The following is an 18,449-nucleotide window of genomic DNA, read 5'->3' as shown; positions in this document are numbered from 1 at the left end:
TCTTTATTCTTGCCCTGTCACTGGGTTCATCAGTACCATTTTTTTACTGGGTTCATCAGTACCATTTTTTTTAAAGATGAATGGACTTGAGGACATGGGGTGGGGGGGCAGGGGGCGGCAAAGGGGAAGCTGGGACGAAGTGAGAGAGTAGCATTGACACATATACACTACCAAATGTAAAATACATAGCTAGTGGGAAGCTGCTGCACAACACAGGGAGATCACTTGATGATGGGTGATGACTTAGAGGGGTGGGATAGGGAGAGTGGGAAGGAGTCACAGGAGGGAGGGGATATGGGGATATATATAAATACAGCTGATTCATTTTGTTGTACAGCAGAAACTGGCACAACAGTGTAAAGCAATTATACTCCAATAAAGAGCTTAAAAAGAAAGGTATCAAATGAAAAAGGTGTGTCTGGGAGGGTTTAAGAGAGGACAGATAAGAAAGCTTAACATATAAGCATACAGCTTACTCTGGATCTTCTTTTTCTAAACAACCCACCTGAGCCCTCCTCTTCCTTATGCTCCATACACATCTAATCTCAACTACAGCCTTGAAAAAAAATTTAATTAGAAATTGTTGTAAAATAGTTACTTCCAATTACCGCATAAAAACAACTGATTTGTAGTTATTCAACATAAATTAGACATCCACTTTCATTCATGGCAAAAGTGGTAAAAAAAAAACCACACATTAATTTTTAAAGATATACAATAGATAATTTCAAAATGCAGAGGCTTATGCCCCTTCTGCTTTAAGACCAACAGAAGCTTCCAGAATCAAAAACTATTCCCTATTTATTCACATCAGTATCTTCTAGAAGGAATAAAGTATAAAAATATTTTTTTCCTTTTAGCCTAAACATAGTGTCTTAAAACTTAGGTTACTATTTATGAGTACCTAAAGTAGCTTTCCACCTCTCTATCTCTGCCCCTGTGTCTTACTTATTATAAGAATTCCACTGAAAGAATTGATTGCTGATTGATGTAACGAACAGTAATGTACTTTCCCATGTGCCTAAGCAATTTCTTTTCATTGTTAAGATAATTTTGTGGGGTGGGGAGAAATAATCATTCACTGAGGAGTTACTCTTCAGAATTAAGTATTACACTAGATACACAAACAATATTAAAACAAAACAAACAAAAAACTTGCCTACACACACATGCACTTACTATAGCTTCTCATGGAATTAAAACCAAACAAGGTGTTGAGGACTAAAAAGGGAGAAAACTGAGTGAGGGATTAGGAGGGGAAGTACTTATCATAACTAAATTTAAAAACATGAAGTAATCATTTCAGCAGAAAGCGATCTACTGACCCCACCAGTACCTCAGGGAAGTTAGAGTCTTAAGTGTTTCTCCTTGTCATCACAAGCATGACTCAGCACTTGGAATGAAACTATGTTTACTGTGTTTCAGATTGAGGGTGTCAAATAACTTTGGTGCCACCTAACTCTTTTCTCCTAGGCCTATGTACAAAAACTTCAGGACTATCCTAGGTTTTCAGGCTCACATGACTACCGAAATCTGAAAAGCTTTCCCCTTTTCATTCATTCCTATCTAAACAAAGCCTAAATTCACCTGTCATTAATTTATCTTGCTTTTGTAGGTAAATGTGGGTTCTTTTCTGCAGTCTAGTGTAACAATACAAGCAAGAAGTTCTTCCTTTCCCAGGCCTGGAGAGTAGGTTCCCTGCTGCTTCGACATCTTAAACCCAGCTGCTGGGGGTGACCATTCCCCAACATGGGAACCTTCCATTGGTGATTCTATTACACACCTGTTAAGTCCGTTCACCACCTGCCTAAGGTCAGCTGTTTTAGTCCCTGCCCACTTACAGAGAGGAACACATTTTCCCCAAGTGTTCATTGGTTATCAAAGCTCATAATACAATTTATGGAATATAAGGATTGAAAGGGGCCATAAATGTTATTAACCTCCCTTTTGTTTTACAAATGATGAAACCAAGGCCCAGAATTATTAAGTACTTTATCTAAAGTTACAGAATTAGCCTAACATAGAGTCAAGACTAAAGTGAGAAACTGCTTGGTACAGAGAACAGTGTGTGGGCTTCAAATCCATCCTCTTCTAAGTTCTTTAACCTCTAGCCTCTCAGAGCCTCAGTTTCCTTATCAGTGAGAATGTATTGAGAATAGCAAACATTCAATACTACTTACTGTGTGTCAGGCACTAGTCTTAACAAAGTACTTGTAATCTTTAATCCTATGAGTCTTTTTGTTTCTTGGCTTTGTTTTTACAAACGGGGAAATTGAGGCTCGAAGTTGTTAAGTAACATGCCCAAGATGATACAGCTAGCAACAGCCAAACTGGAAATGAATGGGATAATATATGTAAAATCCCTGACATGTAGGTTGTCAATAAAGATATCACCAATGTCATGTCCCTTCCCTGAACCCCACACATTCTGACTCATGGTCCAATACTGAACCAAGACACCTTTGTTCTGAGCTTTTGATTGCTGTGGATGCGCACATCTTTCTTCCACTCTATTATTTTAGCAGTTTACATAATTTAGGAAGTACTGTATGTACCTACAATCTTATCCATTGTTAACAACAGTGACAACATTAAGAAGATAGCCAAACGTTAAAGACTTCAAGTTTACTACTTGCAAAAAAAAAAACCCCACAAAAAAAAACACAAAAAACTAATACAGAGTTTCCAGAAGATTACCAATGCTGTCCAGAAAAATCTTAAAACAAATCCTTGAACAGGACTGGACCAGTACCTTTGGGGCTTGGAGAGTAGAGCAGGTCATTTACCATTTAGTGGGCCTCCACCTCCTTGTTACTTGAATTCTTAAAAGCAGAATTATAGACATCTAAAAATAGCCAACGGAAAATCTTCCCACGTCAGTGATTTTCAAAGAGTTAGGACCAAGAATGAGATAAAAAATACAGTATATGATTCTTGAAAAGATGAAATGAAAATACTAAATATATTTTTAATAGGTTCTTTATGTTTTATTTCTGCTTTATAAGAATCTGGGAAAGTATTTTTTAAATAAATTTTTAAGGCATCAATATAAAGTGACACCAGGAAACTTACTCAGATGTAAAGATCTCTAGAGTAAAGGAAATGTGAACTCCTTCTTTGGGCAGGCATCCACTCTGTTCCTAGGACAAGGCAGCCCTGAAAACAAATGTTGGTGATGTAAACTGAGTAATGTTGTCTCTGGAACATAGCCTTCTATTTAATAGCAGGAGGAAGGTTGTGGGCAAGCAGATATGTCCCAAATAACTCATGCAGAGAACATGAATAAGTATTAGGTTCCGATGTGGGAGCCGAAACAAAATGGACATTTGGGTTCTTCAGAGTAATCCTGTTTATGGATTCAGTGAAAGAGGCAACTGAGCCAAGAGTAAACAGCCCAAGAAACTGGAGATTTGTTCAGTTCCGTGTCTGAATACCTGTTACGTAACCTGGAGATGACTTCAATCTCTGCAGTAAATGCTTAAAATAAACTTAACCTACAGTTTGTAATGTTATAATATGATTTTTTTTTGAATGAATGAATCTGAAGAGCAAAAAATCGAGCAACAATAGCAAAGGACAGGGTTTATGGCTGTGCCTGATTAGCTTTAAAATAAGAACGTTGGGTCTTAAGTCAGCAGCCTTGAAGCACGTAGGCATTGACCTAATTTCTGCCAAGCCAAGAGGAAGCCCTTCACACACAGAGGTATGGGCCAGAGAGTAACAGATGCTGTTCCCTCAGCAAATACCTTGGACTCAAAAGGGAATTTCCTTCATTTCTCCTCTAAAAGCAAAAGCATCATGCAAAGCCGAAAACTGAACCATGGAAAAGTAGAGAATCTTTGTTCTGTTATCTCTGAGTTACACATTGAAGTTTATTTTTTAAATAGCTCTTTTGAAGAAGAGAGTAGTTCAATATAACCTTCATCAAAGAGAAATTCAAAAATTTAATGAAAATATTAACATTCTCTAGACCATACTGTAAATAGATAATGCCATTTCCTTCTTGCCTAACTTTTAACCCTGATCAAGTTTCTGAGAACTAAGACAACTTGACGTGTGATAAAAAGCTAGAAACTGGTGTCAGGGCATCGGAAAAAAGGTTTTATTCCTAGTAAATTTAGAGCATGTGTGTTCTAAAACTATCTTTCCATGGTCAAATGTGGAGGAAGGCATTTTTTTCCTGAGCACGTGCTCTTCACTTTCAAACTGATGCTCTTAGAGTTTTGAAATAGCGTAAAAGTCCAGCCCTCACAAAGATGGCCTTACTACTGTGTGTCTCAAAGTGCCGCAGGGTGGAATTCTAGATTTTCCATCATTTTCCTCACCTTAGACACAATCTACATTCCTGCCTTGGAGCTATGTGAAAGCAAATTGTCATGAGGCTTAAGGAGGTAAAGTGAAGACTTAAAAGCTATCTTATAGGCAGAACAGTGGCCTCCCTGGACCCTTTAAATGTCACCTTATTTGAGGGGTGGGGAGTATTAACAGACATGATTTAATTCAGGAGCCTGAGATGGAGAGGGTATCCTGAATGAGCAGGGTGGACCCTCAATGCAATCACATGTATCCTTTTAAGAAAGAAGGATAATAGGGAGGGTTTACACAGACAGAAAAGTAGAAGACAATGTCATCATGGACACAGAGTGGAGTTATGCAGACACAAGGAATGCCAGCAGCTGGAAGAAGCAAGGAGTGGCTTTTCCCCCAGATCTTCTAGAGAGAGTGCAGCCCTGCTGACCCCAATTTTAGTCCAATGATACTGATTTTGGACTTCTGGCCTCCAGAACTATGGGAGACTTTATCTCTTGTTTTAAACCACCAAGTATTGCTGTTACAGCAGCAATAGGAAACTAATACAGCTTTCTTCACTTATCTCCCTTTGACACCAACATTCATCTATCTCTGTAGAGCTAGCCCTCCAGTACATCATTGACATTTGTAAGGTATTCTTCACTCAAGATGCCAAAGCAATTTACAGCCATGCAAATGGGCTCAATTTTCTGCCTTGTGGGACATTCAAGCAATACCAGAACCTTCCAAAATTTGAGAGATGCCTGGATCTTTTTTTTTTTTTAAGCTTTCTAACAAGTGAAGAAATACCAAAACAAGGTTGAAGAAATTATGATGTAATTTGAAAGTTACAATTAGCCAACTAATGCTTAGCAGAAGGAATATGTCAATAATTGTCCCTATAGCTTCATTTAGAGATAAGAGCAAAATGTTTAATTTGAGGTCTATGGTAGATGAATTGATGCAACACCCAGATCCTCCTTCAAGCAGAAATTCTTTCACCAGCTGCCAGAAGCATCTTCAGCTGCCAACTCAATGAGAGAGCAGCCTCATTCAAGGTCATCCCTTTCCTGGACTGGTCCTTACCTTGTGAATGAATGAAGCAGGGGTATAAAGGCTCAGCTGAATGACTGGGAGATAACTCTAATGGGCTGTGTATGCTCCAGAACTCCCTCAGGGGGTGAATGAGGCTTTGCTGAGCTTGCATCGCAATTCTGCTTCTCCCTTTGCCCACTTCTGCTTCTGTGCTCTTCTTTTCACAAGTATCCCTAAAAATAACCTGCATGTCACATTTTTTCTCAGTATCTGCTTCCAGAAAACCGAGGCTGCATCCGGGTCCTTCATAAATGGGAAGCCCAGGTAACCAAAATCCTTGAATTCCACAGAATTTAAGATTCATTCTTTCTCCTTGTTCTGATTTCTCCACTGGGCTTATACATTTCTGTCCAGCTCAAATAAAGAACCATTCCCTAGAGGCAGGAGCCTTTGCAATCTGCTCTATATATCCAAGGGCACAAGGCTTCCCTGAACCACATATAGTTCAGGAGTATGAGTTGCTAAATTTTTCCCCAAACCCTACTTCCTTGCAAGCTTCTCTAACTTATGTGCTTCTAATTTTACTCAATCTATAGATATTTGTTGAGCATCACCTATGCATCAGGCACTGTTCTATTGCTCCAGGGATACAGTGGTATGTGCCCTTATCACACAGCCCAGATTGCAGCATGTCATAGGCTCTTGGTTGACCTTCACGTATGCCTTCCAGGCAAGGTAAAATGAATTAATTAGGCTAGATGTAAGACAAGGAGTGGTGGGTCTAAGGCAAATTGGAGAGAGCATACCATGGTTAAAAAGATTAACACTCTACCTAAACCTGGTGATCAAACTTTGTGCTACCAGCTAGGACAACAGATATTATGTGCTTCCTTATGTGATGTAATATGAAGTCTGCATTATCACCTCGGAATTATTTTTGCCCCAAATGTTTAACCTAAATTAATCAAGCCTTTAGATCTGAATCCCAGTCCACAAGATAACTGACCCCCTTCAACAAGGCAATGTCATAGAAAAAAAGGGGCAAGTGGGGGAGAGCCTCATCTAGAGTAAAAGTGACTTATGTGACATAACTAAATGCAATGCATATGTTTTCATTGGATCCTGACTTGAAGAGAAAATGAAGGTGAAAGGAACTTTGGGACAATGGGGAAATTTGAATATAGACTGAAATTATGATTGGTTTTTACTTCCTTGTGATAATAAGATTGCAGTTATGTAGGAAACTGTCCTTAATTTTAGAAATGCATGATAAGTATTTAGGGATAAGGTAATATAACCACTTTAAGATGGTTCAGCAAAAATATAAATGTATAGATATAGGTATTTAATTTTATAATAAATATGGAAAAATATTAACAATTATTGACTCTAGAGGTAGATGAATAGATATTTATTTCTATTTCTACTCCTCAGTTAGCCTTAAGATTTTCATAATCAAAATCGTGAGAGAAAATAAATGGGGCAGCCTTTACACAGCTCTTGTCCATTGCTGTCATGTAGGAATTAGGCCCAGTGTTACTTAGATACTCGGAATTTTCAAAAGAAGCTAGAAATCTGGAATTTTTATATAAAATGCTTCTAACACTTAAGAAAATATTAGCAACCAAATAATTAAAAAAAAAAATCGGGCTTCCCAGGTGGCACAGTGGTTAAGAATCCGCCTGCCAATGCAGGGGACATGAATTCGATCCCTGGTCCGGGAAGATGCCACATACCATGGCACAAACTAAGCCCGTGCACCACAACTACTAAGCCTGTGCTCTAGAGCCTGTAAGCCACAACTATTGAGCCCAGGTGCCACAACTACTGAAGCCTGTGCACCTACAGCCTGTACTCCACAACAACAGAAGCCACCATAATGAGAAACCTGCGCACGGCAACGAAGAGTAGCCCCCGTTCTCCGCAACTAGAGAAAGCCTGCTCACAGCAACGAAGACCCAATGCAGCAAATAAAATAATAAAATAAGTAAATAAATAAAATTTATTTAAAAAAATCAACAACAACAACAAAACCTCTGTGCAGGCCTGATACAATGCATTTGGATGCTGAAGCTCTAGGCTCTAATCAGCGTCTCTGATTCAGATCCTTTGCACCTTAACCCTTTTTCCTTACACACTGGCTCTGACCCTCCCTCCCTGATTTTCTTCTTTCTCAAAGTGACATCTGGCTAACTTAGTCTTTTTCTCACACTTGCTCTTCTTTTTTCCCAACTGGCCTCTACCACTTTGCAGTTTCATTGAGCAGTTGGCAGATAATGTGAGAATTAATCAGGCTATGGACTTCTCTGGAGTATCAGATGATTTAGCAAACTGAGAATTGTTTAATAATTATCCTAGGGCACTAAACATTATCCTAATGATCTAAAGTAGTTATTAAACCTTCCCACTTAAGATTATTAAATTGCAACATCTGTCTTCAGGAAGCATTTCTATTGCATGTAATATTTGTAAAGCATTTACAACTGCTTTTAGTTATATCTCAGACCCTATGATAAGTTTATAGTTTTTTTTCCTTATTTAATGGCTAAAAACACTGGGCATGGAGTCCTAAAGGTAACCTGAGTCCTCTGTAGGAGAAGGTATTAGACCTAGGCAAGCTTCCTGGATGACAGGCTGCTGTTTATCCAACTGCACTACGTTCTCTCCAGGCCTCGTTTGCTTTATTAGCTAATTACCAGGCTGCATATTCAACCCAGGTTTCAACTATATTAAGGGCTATTTACTAGCTAAAATCAATACTGTTTCGATTAGACACCTGGCGTGGCTTTTGGTAACTAAGCATTATTTGGGCTTCACTGCTTTTATTCCATCAGGGAGATGGGAAAGTGCTTTGTTTTGATTTTTTACACTTACTGGCTACTGCTTTTAGCAGTAGGAGATAAATGGGCAGTAGAGACTTGCTTTGCCAAGGCAGAGAATAGAAACAAATACACCATATTTACTGCACAAGGAGAGGAGCAAAGAAAAATAGAATGATGAACAATGATTTTACTATTTTAAGGCTCTTTTTTCATTAGATAAATCTCTTTCGATATATGTCTGGCACACCAAGCACCATATTAACCCTAAAAATAAAAAGATAAATAAAATGCACTCTCCAACTTGCTTAAGTTGGAAACAAAATTGAAACAATAATAAACTATAAAAGAGCGAAAAGAGCAAAAAGTAGATGTGGAATTGGGTTTTGACATAGCATAGGAAAGGGAATGACTTATTCTTTCTGGAAAGAAAAATGCCAAAAAAAAAAGAAAAGGCCTTTTTTGTTAGTGATGAGGGTGAAATGAATGAAAAAGGCCCTTTTTAATACAGATATTTTATTATGAAAGTGTGGTAGTTCACCTTTATCAGTGGGGGAGCATTCCAAGACCCCCAGTGGATACCTGAAACAACAGATATATTGCTGAACCCTATATATACTATGTTTTTTCCTAGGCATGTATATACCTATGATAAAGTTGAATTTATAAATTAGGCACAATGGGAGATTAACAAAAGTAACTAATAATAAAATAGAACAATTATAAAAATACACTGTAATAAAAGTTATGTGAACGTGGTCTCTCTCTTTCTCAAAATATCTTATCGTATAAATTTAATGTCTTCTCCGTCTTAACTAAGCACTTACCATACACTGTGGCCATAGTTTTTTGCAGTTTGAGGTGCAACAACAAAACCAGCTTGAAAATTCCTTCTTACTGTAGATCTTAGCAACCTCAGCACACAATTTTTTTTCTTTCCATATTAGGTAGAGAACTTTCAACTTCTCACTTTATGGCTTCTCTTTGGCATATCTGAGTTGCCACCATCACTACTCTTGAGCTTTGGGGCCATTATTAAGTAAAATAAGGGTTACTTGAACACAAGCATGCAACAGCCTGTCTGATCTGATAACCTAGACAGCCACTAAGTGACTAGTGGGCAGGCAGGACACACTAGACAAAGGGATGATTCACACCCTGGGGAAGGACTGAGCAGGACGGCTTGAGATTTCATCACACTACTCAGAACAGTGCACAATTTAAAACTTATGAATTGTTAATTTCTGGAATTTCCCATTTAATATTTTATGACAGCAATTTACCACAGGTAACTGAAACTGTGAAAAGCAAAACTGGGAATAAGGGGGACTACTACTGTAATCCATGGTCATTTTGTAAACATGAAAATAGACAGACAGGGCTTCCCTGGTGGCGCAGTGGTTAAGAATCCTCCTGCCAGTGCAGGGGACATGGGTTCGATCCTTGGGCCGAGAAGATCCCACATGCCTCAAAGCAATTAAGCCCGTGCACCACAACTACTGAGCCTGTGCTCCAGAGCCTGCAAGCCACAACTGTTGAGCCCAAATGCCACAACTACTGAAGTCCGCGCGCCTAGAGCCCGTGCTCCGCAACAAAAGAAGCCACTGCAATAAGCCCGCGCATCGCAATGAAGAGTGGCCCCTGCTCGCCACAACTAGAGAAAACCCGTACGCAGCAACAAAGACTCGACGCAGCCAATAAATAAATAAATATTTTTTAAAAAGAAGAAAGGAAAACATACAGACAAAAAAGAGAAAGAAATCCCTATGATTCCACCACTCAGATCGCAACCATAGTTAATAGTTTGCTATAAACATATTACAAATGTTTTCTATTATATATACGTACAACTTTCTAAAATAATAAAAACCAAGAAATATGTGAAGATAGAGGCTTTGAGTCAGATTGTTCCAGACCAAGGTCTTGCCACTTATTACATTCATGACTTTGGGCAGTCTGCTTGATCTCTCTGAGATTCAGTTTTCTCATCTAAAATATCCGGGTAATTATACCTACCTCACTGGATTGTTACAAAGATAAATAAGATGACAGAAAGACAATTCTTAGAACAATTGCTGAGGCATGTAAAGCACAACATATTCATTCACCCAACAGATATTTATTAAGAACTCTCCACATTAAGCACTTAGACCACATCAATGAACTAAATATCGTTATTTATTTTAAATATTATCATGTCCTGTAAATCCTCTTTCATTTAACAATACGTAGAGAACATCTTTCTATGAAAATAAATATTTACATATGGATCCATATCATCAATTTTACTGGCTGCATAGCATTTCAATGGGAAGATAAAACATAATCTATTCAGCCAATCTCCTATTCAAGGGCCTGCAAAAATGGCTTCCCACCTGTTTTATAGACAACACTGCTTTGAGTATCTTTGTATTCATGTCCAAATGATACTTAAGGATATATTCTTTAAGTGAAAGTATGGAGCCAGATCTGATGAACTTTTTTTTTTTTTTTTTGCTTGCCTTCTTTTGCTGCCGGGACCCCTTCTGCTACCATGAAAACAAGCTTGGCCAGCCGCTTAGACCTCTAGCACCATCTGACTGCCAGCATCAACCACCAGAGTGATGAACACTTCTAAGAAACGTTTTAACACCTATTATTAGCTTGCCCAAGAAAAGCTTTCAGGTGGAAGGGATACTGGAACTGGGTATTAAAGGATAAGCAGAAGAGACGTGGGAAGAAAAGTGAGAGAAAGACATCAACAGGAGTGAGCTTATTATCTTCAAGTTGTTCTGAGGTCATACTCTAAACCCATGCATCTAAATAAGTCATAAGGAACAGCAGTTTTAAAGAGAACTCTGAGGTAAAAGATATAAAGGATAAGGGTTTTTTTTTTTTTTTTCTTTCAACGCTCAAGACTATGCGAAGGAGTTGGAGCACCTTCTGGAATGCTAACATGAACATTTTCATGGTCCACAACAGAACTTTCAAGGAAGGCAAACCACTGTTACCTCTTAGCCCACTCTTCCAATGCCCAGTCAACCCTTTCTCTGCTCCCAGGAAAGGTACAGAACTACAGGGCTGCTTGATACAAACTGTTGATTGTTTGTTTGTTTTTTTAATTTAATGTATGTAAAAATAACCTGGACCACTTATATGAAAATGCTTGTCTCTAGAAGTAAAAGGTACCTACATAGATTTTGTCTCTGTAAAAACAGACTGGAGACTAAGGATTTGCATTCTAATGAGCATCCCAAGCTACCTTGGACGTAGGTAGTCCTCGGATTACGCCATGTTGAACAGCTCTGCTATAGTAGTCCCTTGCTACTCAGAAGGCAGTTCCAGTATAAGCAGCAAAAGCATTATCTGAATGTTTGTTAGAAATGCAGAATCTCAGACCTCACCCCAGACCTACTAGACAGAATCTGCACTTTAAAAATTTTCCTGGATGATTTGCATGCACATTAAATTTTAATAAACTCTATTCTGTATGTTAACTGTCAATAAATAAACTGAGTAGATCCAACATGGAAAAATTTACCCATGAAAAGTAGAAGTCCCATCTATTTGGTTTTTGGGGAGACCTAGAATTCATATACCACTGGATACTGAGATAATGTATCAAGAAGCCTTGTGTCTCACATTCTTTCTAGCATCACTTGAATAATCTCGGGGGGGGAAAAGATCCCAGAAGGATAAACCAGTGACATTCCAGGAAAAGTGATGAGGAAAAATGAGATCTAAGTGATCTATTTGCAGTTCTCTAGTTATCCCCTCTTCGTGTATATCACAGTAACATTCCAGGAAAAGTGATGAGGAAAAATGAAATCTAAGTGATCTATTCGCAGTTCTCTAGTTATCCCCTCTTGGCATATATCAATTTCTCTTTTCTAGGTATGAATCACTTTATGGGAGGTTGCAGCAAGAAAGATTTAAACGGATCATATTAAAGTATGATCAATAGTTGCTAAATGAAATAAAATATTTCTCTTGTCAGTCGCTATTGACAAATCTTTCAAATTATAAAATTATGCAGCTGAAACCAAAAGCAAATATGGAAAATGATGGAACTTTTATTTAGTGTTACTAGCGGATATTTTAAGACTTTCAAAATTGGTAGAAATGCATCTTTTTGAGTCACAAATTTCATTGTATTAGTCTCTTATAGTAATCTGGTTGAAGACAACCATCTTGTAATCAAATCTGAACATTTATAAGGATGTTGAAAGTTTCACTATATAATTAAATAATTATTTCAGATAGGTATGGTGAGATTTGGAATAAACCCAAAGGGAAAAATAATGTATGTTGGATCCAGTAACAACTTTGTATCCCACAATTTCTTGTGTTTCACATATACAGTAAAACCTTGGTTTGTGAGCATAATTCGTTCCAGAAACAGGCTTGTAACCCAAAGCACTTTTATATCAAAGCGAATTTCCCCATAAGAAATAATGGAAACTCAGATGATTCGTTCCACAACCCAAAAATATTCATATAAAAATGATTACAATACAGTAATATACTACAAAATAATCAAGAAAATACAAAATATAAAGAAAAATAAATTAACCTGCACTTACCTTTTAAAACCTTTGTGGCTGGTGTGAGGGAGACAAGAGAGAGGAGGGTTATTGTGTAGGACGACTTTCACTATCACTAATGGAATCACTGCTATCTATTGGCTCAATGGAATCCTTTTCTTTTCATGCAGCTTTAACAAGGAACCTATCCAATGACATTTGCTTTTCCCTCCTTTTGAGGCTTTTGTGGAAATGTGACATTCATTGTCGTTAAACAGATTCATTGTTCGCACTGCTACAGCCTTATTCGGGTGGTGATTTTCTACAAAATTTTGCACTGTTTCCCACATTTTCCACATCTCCCTAATCTCATTTGAAGTGAGGGATTCCTCCACCTTTTTCTCCTCCTCCTCTGCAGATGAGATCTCCTCCATAACCTCTTGTTGCTCAGATGCAAATCCATCAGTTCGTGGGTGGTCAGCTCCATTGGCTCAGTTGTAATTATGTGACATTTGGCGTCCGTACTACTCATATTGCAAGACATTGCAATTTTATCAAGTTAAAATTTATCAGAAATGTTTGCTTGTCTCGCGTAACACTCGCAGAACAAGTTACTCGCAATCCAAGGTTTTACTGTACTTAGAAAAAGTTTCAAAATTTGTTAGACCTTAAAGGTGCAATATAACTTTGGTTGTCCTCATCTTCAAAGTTTATTTGAAATAAGGAAATGTTTGGTTTTGATTAACGAAAAAAAAAAAAAAGAGAGAGAGAGGCAGACAGACAGAATTAACCATAGAGCCACAGGGCACTTACTTATAAGTTTTTGATTAGTACTCAAAAGTATGTCATTTCACCATAGAAAATACTCACATAAAATATCTCTGATGCAAATTTAACCACATTCTGTCTCTTCAAACTTGTTCTCATTGATGATAAGGAGGAGAAGACTGATTTAAAAAGACAAAAGAAGTCAAGGAAAAAAGAAAAGCAGAATGGAAGTGGGAGAGATCCAGATGAGATCAGTCAGTGAGGCGGCTCTATGTCACTTAGGTATATAAATTTAAAGCCAGCGGTAACAAGAAGAGAAAGAGCTGAAGTGCTAATTCTTTTCTCATTAAAACTGGAAAAAAAACGCTATTTCTTCCTGAAACTAAACTTCATTATCAGGTATAATACCTCATGGTCCAATTGACTGGTCTCTGGAAATCTCTTGGTTGTCACTTTATGGTTCATGGTACCCTATTTCTCAAACTTTTAATGTTTACACATGTCCCTCACTATTTTTGCATACCTTGTTAACGTTTTTATTCAAATCAACTTACTTTTAAAAAAATTTAACTTCTTCCTAAGAAATAATTTCCATGAATTACACATTAATATAAACAAGTTAAAATAAATGAAAAAACTTAAATGTCCACATGCACCTAAAAACATTGCCTGAACCCACAGCATTTGGCAAATCCTGATGTAATAGGTGCCCAATAACTATGTGGTAAATTAAGGAACAAACCTTATTTTTAGTAGCTTGTTTATGAGCTTGAATACAGAAGCTACAAATAGAAAATCATTGCCTGTTCATCAAGGTTTTGCTCCAAATCATCAAATCAATCGTAATTTTCATCTTCTGGCATACGTTTAATTTTATACAACCATTCACAGAGTTTACCTAATTACTGGTATTAATCAAATTCTATTTTGTAACTTTTCAGTCTTCGTTTTTATTGATCACTCGCCTTGCAAAGAATGAGACCTAAGGAAAAAAGAAAGAAAGAAAGAAAGAAAGAAAGAAAGAAAGAAAGAAAGGAAGGAAGGAAGGAAGGAAGGAAGGAAGGAAGGAAGGAAGAAAAAGAAAGAGAAAGTGATCCCACACCAAATTTTGAGTAAAATTGATTGATTCATCCTTCAGTGAACACCTACTATGTGTGAGGCACTGTTCTAGAAAATGCAAAGATAAGCAAGACTTAATCCTGAATTCAAACTGCTTAAAATTTCATGAGAAAACAAGTCAGACAGATAAATGTCATTTGGGGCAATAAATGTTACAAGAGAGGTATGTGTCAGTGCCTCAGGAGTACAGTGGAGCTGACCAACAGTGCCTGAGGACAGCCACGGTGAGGCTTCAGTGGAACTGGGTATCAGCTAAGCTCTGGGATCGGGCACCACACAAGGCACTCAAGAGTCATTCATAAAACTCATGAATAGTGAAGGAATAGAGTCAGATGTTAACCACTTGCCTAAACAGGAAAAAATCAGTCCAGATCTAAGCTGTCCAGTATGCCAGACAAATTAGTGTGAACTTCAAAGAAGTGATATAAAACATGTGGAGACTTTGAAACAGTCTGTTTAATTTTAAACAATGAATCCTAACACATGTAATCCAAATTATGCTTAAGAAATATTTTTCATTTTCCAATATGATTTCAAAGGATGAGTTATTTTCACTCTTATACAAGTGAGATTATTGGGAAAAGTATAAAATGGGGTGGAAGAAGACCTGTAATCTGATAACAGCTCTACTAGTAACTGGCTCCTGTTCAGAGTCAAACTACAGCCTCTTTGCACCTGAATTCTTCTCAGCTTTGGAAGCATCTAATGTTGGGTTGTAGTTGCGAAACACATTCAGAGTCTAATGACTACTTCTCACCATTGTCATTGCTACCATCTCTCCCAGCCTCCACCATCTTTTGCGTCGATTATTGAAATAACCTCCTACTTGACTCATTGCTGCCTTTCTTGCCCCCATTCACTCTATTCTCAACTCAGCAGCCAGACTACTTCGGTTAAGTAGTATCAGTTAAGTTAAACCATTCCTCTGCTTAAAACCTCCCAGTGGCGTTCCATATCATTGAGAGCAAAAGGCAGATTCCTCGCCATGGCCACCACCTACCCACCTATCTCCCTAATCTCATCTCCCATCATTTTTATCTGCCTTCGTTTCATTCCAACCACAGAATCTCCTTGTCGCCTCTTAAAAAAAGCACTTTCCACCTCAGGGACTTTGGAATTTACACTTTATATTTTCTCTGCAAGAATACACTGCCCCCTTGACACACCTTCCCTTGAATGTCACTTTCTCAGTGGGGCCTTCCCTCACCACCCTATTTACAATTTTAGTCCCTTAACAACATTAAATAACCCTTTTCCCTGGTTTATTGTTTCCCACAACCCTTATCACTATTTAGAGAACTATACATTGTGTCTTATTTATTGCATCTTTTTTTAATCTTCCCATTTAGAATGTTGGTGCCAGGAAGGTAGGGATTTTTGTCTGTTTTATTCAAGGATGTATCCTCAGTGACTTGAAGAGAATCTGGTACATAAAGGTCTCAAAAAATATCTCATGAATGACTAATTAAGGAAAAGTAAAGACTCTGAATTAGACTTCCTTCTTGTTCTATTCTTCAATAGTTGAATAATAGCACGTGTGGTCACTACATTGTCTAAAAAATGGAGGAAATGGGAGCACATTAACTTATCATCATAATCATGTAATTTCTGAATCTAGTTAGATATGTAATAACTTTATGTTTGCATTTAACAACATAAAGACCTATTGATCCCTTCTGGGACCGTCATTGTTATTTAGAATATATATGAAATAATTGCTGATATCCCGTTTTTAAAAATACAAATGGCATTGAAATTATGATCATTTAAAGAGTAAGTACTCATTAAAGTAATGCTGGTATTAAATAACCTTCGAAAAAGTTTTTAGATCTCATCCACTTTGAATGTAAAAGGTTGATTTCTTTTTTAATAAAGTTCACCAATAATATGATGTTGATAAAGCCACTGAAATGCCACAGAGCTACAGAGCTGGAAAGTAACTTGAGATCATTCAGTTCACACACTTTCCATAAGGCATGTGAATAGCTAGACTATTCAGGACCCACGTATTCCTTAGGATAGAAACACACTTAGATATACCTATAAGAAACATTATAAATACTTTCAAATAATAGGTCTTTTCCATAAATTTTAATGTGAATGTTTGACCTCACATGTTGATTCTCTCTCCTTGTGCTTTAGGATCAATTATTACAGAACTGTTGGGTTTAACTTTCAGTTTACATACAATTTGAAGAATTAGAAACATAGTAAGCAGTAAATTGTTGTTTTAGTCCGCTTTAAAATATCAGTTTTGGAAGCAGTATCACTTAGAATGCTAAAATGAGAGTAGATTCGTGACATATGTTCTCTTTATTTTTATTACCATTTTAAAATTTAAGTAACAGCAAGAATGACATTAATACTCTATCCTTCAATTATAAGGAAAATCAAGCTTTGTCTCCAAGTGATTTGTGCATTTGCATCAAAACTTTTAAATTTAACGTTGTAAATTATTTAAACCAAAGTGACTGACGTTTTGAGGCAAACTAAATCCAATTGAATGCTTCCTGCTGATTCACTAATTATGTTAAATATATAAATCACTATATCTACATTCTCCACACTCCCATGGAAGAAAATTCAGGAATTTAGAATGAAAGAAAGCTTCTGCCTCTTTAAAATGCTAGTTTTATCTTCTAACCTTCAGTTTCTACACTATTAAAACAAGGAAATGTTAGCTATCACAGGGTTGTTGCAAAGCAAAATGCCTGTGAAAGTACTTCATGACATAAGTATACTATAAATATAAAAAGTCATCACGATTATTAGTTTTGACATCGTCCCTGCCAAACTAGCCGCAAAAAGTATAAGCAAAAATTATGAAATATTGATGAAATAAAGAACTGCCTTTTTTGCTAACTCAGCAAAAAATACATTTTGGCTACTATGTAGTTTCTTCTCTCACATTTGTATTTATTAGTTCTTGTAAATATGCTGCTCACGTTTATACTGATTATGAGCAGCTTTTACAATATTGGTTCCCATGTATTATTATTAATACTAACATTTATTGAGCTAAGTTTATTATTTGCAAGATGCTGTGGGAGAATTTTTTATGTGTTGGCCCACTTACTTCTCACAATAACCCTAAGAGGTAAGTCCAATTGTGTGCCCATTTTACCAAGGGAAAAACTGAGGTAGAGAGGTAAATGCCTTGCCTAAGTTCAGAGAGCTTGAGATGGAAATGGGATTTAAAACACGGAGCCTGACCTGATCCTAAACTTTTAACTATTGTACCATGCCACAAGGGTTCCCTACAACAGTGTACCAGTACTTACTAAGGGTGACTGATAGAGCCTCCCTCTTTGTTACTCAACACTGCCAGGAGAGGCTTTGGGTGTTCTGTTTTACCAGTGCTCTCAACGGACCTGGGCAAGCACTTTTACCCAGGATGGTAAACTGAGCCAAGGAAAGTACTTAGTATCGGAGCAGACTTAGCTTTTCTGGCCAGGCATAATATTTCTCAAGACCATGAAGGATCCTATTGGAAGAATTCCTATCAGTGATTCAAACATTTGAACGTTATTTTAATAGTATGTATTAGTTCTATAATACGGGATCATGAAGTCAGAATATGGCGATTATATTTGGAATTCTTTACCCTTCTGAGGAACAACTGCAGGTTTAATGACCCTTAAGGTCATAGTAGAAGACATCTGATTATCTGATTAGCTTGATGTCTTCCATCTACTTGGTGCTAAAGGAAAAACTGCTTGTAATGTCCATTGGTGCAATTGTCTAACATATAGAACTTAAAATAACTGGAAAGTTGTACAAATCAAATACAGAGTAAATCTGTCATGGGTCTGTTATAGACCAGTTGTCAAGAGTATAAGCTCTGGAATCATACTTTCAACCCTCCACTTATTTTTTGAAGGATTTTAAGCAAGTTACTTAAACCTTAATTTTTTCC

The sequence above is a fragment of the Hippopotamus amphibius genome, chromosome 8, assembly GCF_030028045.1.
Source record: "Hippopotamus amphibius kiboko isolate mHipAmp2 chromosome 8, mHipAmp2.hap2, whole genome shotgun sequence".
NCBI lineage: Eukaryota > Metazoa > Chordata > Mammalia > Artiodactyla > Hippopotamidae > Hippopotamus > Hippopotamus amphibius.
This window is presented reverse-complemented; position numbering follows the sequence as displayed.